Source organism: Hipposideros armiger, unplaced genomic scaffold (assembly GCF_001890085.2).
Source record: "Hipposideros armiger isolate ML-2016 unplaced genomic scaffold, ASM189008v1 scaffold_267, whole genome shotgun sequence".
Taxonomy (NCBI): Eukaryota; Metazoa; Chordata; class Mammalia; order Chiroptera; family Hipposideridae; genus Hipposideros; species Hipposideros armiger.
Genome location: NW_017731617.1, coordinates 183417 through 186281, shown reverse-complemented (window position 1 = coordinate 186281; position 2865 = coordinate 183417).

Genomic DNA, 2865 nt, shown 5'->3' with positions numbered 1-2865 from the left:
CTGGCCTTCATATGTGGGATCTGAACCGGGGCCCTCTGACGTCCCAAACCAGTTCTTAACCATCGCACCACTCGGCCGGCCCTGCACAGGGGACTGTTAAGCTTGTCACTACCCTCCCCATGTGAAATCCCACAAGTCATTTCCATCCTTTTTTTTTTTTTTTGGCTAGTTTCCTGATTTGAGCAATGAGGGCTTTGAGCTAAATCAGAAGTTTCCAAACTTTGTTCCATCTTGGAGAGACCCCAGGCCATTGAAAGGTAAAATGAGCAGGCTGGACTCAGCCCTTCTCCTTGTCCCATCTGCTTTTGCCAGAGAACTCTGCCTTTTTACTTTTTTCACTCCCTGCCCAGTTTCACTCGCAGAAAGGATTTGAGAATCACCCAATAAGAAATTTTGTAAAGGCTTTTTCCATTTGTACATTGGGTGGCAGCTGACTAGAAAGGAGAAAAAAGCCAGCTAGCACAATGGATGGGGCTGCCAAGTTAGCCAAGCTCGCTTCTAGAACAGCTTGGCACCAGGGAGAAGTTTAGGTCAGTGGGGGCAGGAATTAGGGAACCATTGAAAGTTTGCGAGTGGACAAGTGCCACCGCGAGAGAAGTGAAATCAGGCCCACAGGCTGCTAGAAAAGCAAACTGATATGAAAATCTCAACTGCTCAGAAGGTTCTGAGTAAACACAAAGGTTGATTTTCCCCCTTGTCAGCCTTCCCTCCCAGGTCATTGTACAGTATGCAAAACGGGTAACTGTAAGACAAACATTTTTTTCCATCTCCCTTCTCAGCCCCACGGGCCTTCAGGAAGACCTGCACTTCAAGCAAAGCCTTTTTATTTCTCAACACCCACAGCTTCCATTCAACAATCAGAAGTTTTCCACTTTCATCAAAGACACTGAAGAGAGAAGCCGAGGGAGCAGCCTATTCTCAGCAGCTCTGGGCAGATGACAGAGCCCCCCTGCCACCCACTCACTGCCCATGCCCACCACAGGACACAGCCTGCTCCCCAAATCAGCCAGGCACACACGCCCAAAAAACGCTGGCTGGCCTCATTCCCCCCAGTTGCCAGACCAAATGAGCATGTGTACCCACTTCTTCCAAAACCAAGCCCAGGTGATAGCTGAACCTATTGTGGTCATCATTTCGCCATAGTGAAAAAACAAACAGAAAAACCATCACGCTATACACCTTACTTAAACTTATACAGTGATGTCTAAAACTGGGGAGGGGAATCCCGAATTGGGATTGAGGGGGCCTCAGCTTCCTTGGCTGTAAAATAGGTATACAGCTTACCACTCTATTCAGCCTAAGAAAATCATTTACTTCTTGATGGCTCTTCTGTCTCGGCGATCTGTGACTTTATAGATTTCCCGGGAAGGAATATCCAGGCCAGTTCCTAGAGCCTGACTAGCTTGGGCGATGCTCAGCAGTTTGGGGTCTGGGCATCATCCTAGTGTGGCTTTGGACACAGGACGTTTCCTTAGGAGGACCTGGGGTTTCTGTTGGCTCTCAGGGATACTGCAGCCAAAAAGTGAGTAAAAAGCAGAGGGGTGCTGCAAAGAAGGGAGGGGGGTACTTCCAAATGAAGTCTTCAAGGGGCTACATTCGGAGGCACCAGCTCTGCAATGATTCACGGTTTAAAAGGAGACCATTCGTAAGCACAGATGTGCCCAGCTCTTCCTCTAGAGACCTTATTTATTGAATCTATCTAAATTCCAGACTGGGCCCTGAGGACCACTTCGGCCATTTAACCGGAATGGCCCAACACCACTGCCAAGTTTATTCCCATTCACGAAGCACTCTGACGTCAAAATCCCGTTTGATCTTCACGGTGGCTGTGAACGCACGTGGGGAAAAGGGAGAGCCATATGGAGTCGTGCAGGGACTCAAGGCCAGTAAGGGGCAGGGCTGAGGCTGGACCTCAGGTTTCCAGCCTTTAAGTGAGTGATGGTTGAATGCTTTAGCATTCTTGGGGACCAGCCAGGCATGGCTATGCACCCACGTTATCTCACCGATCAACATTTGTGACTTCGTTTGAGACAGTTTTCATTCTCTAGGATCCTCCAGTTTCCCATCTGGTAAAAAAAAAGAAAGATCGTCTGCCTCAGAGGGGAGCAGGTGGGGGAGGAGTGTCACGCAGAGGCAGCATGTAAAGCTCCTAGCACTGTGCCTGAGCTAGCAGAGGTTCAACTGTCATAGTCACATACACACATAACACACAACACATACATATACTCACAACATGCACCACATATCACACATGCATCACATACACAGTCTACATAGCAACCACCCACACACAGCACGTGCGTACACCACGCAGAGCACACACACACACCCCACATTCTGCACCAGACCACTTCCCCACCCCCACCCTCACTGCCAATTCCTTCCCCTTTTTCTGAGTTGTACGGCAGGCCTGGGTTTATCTGCAAGTTGAACAGATCCCGATACACTCTGCAGAAAATTTAGTTCAAAAGATCAGTGTTTCCAGATTCCTGAGTGGAAACAGCCTCTTTGCACTGTTCCCAGATTTCATGCTTGCGATGAGCTCCTCCCCATTTGCATAAATCTCCAGATCCGAAGGCTCTTCCTTCCCAGTTATCGGGTAGCATTTCCAGCTTTCGGCAGGAGCCGATATTGTCAAACCAAACGATTTTGAGTCATTCTACTGCAATCCAATGAATCCAGCCTCCCCGACGCCCAGGAAAGAGACATTTTCTGACAAGGTCTTCTGAGCCACAGGCCTCCCTAAAAAGAATGAGCAACTTCTCGAGCAGGAAGGCGTTTTGTGGCTGAGTCTAAACGAAACAGAAGTGACTCTGTGCACACACACACACACACACACACACACACACACACACACACCCCAGA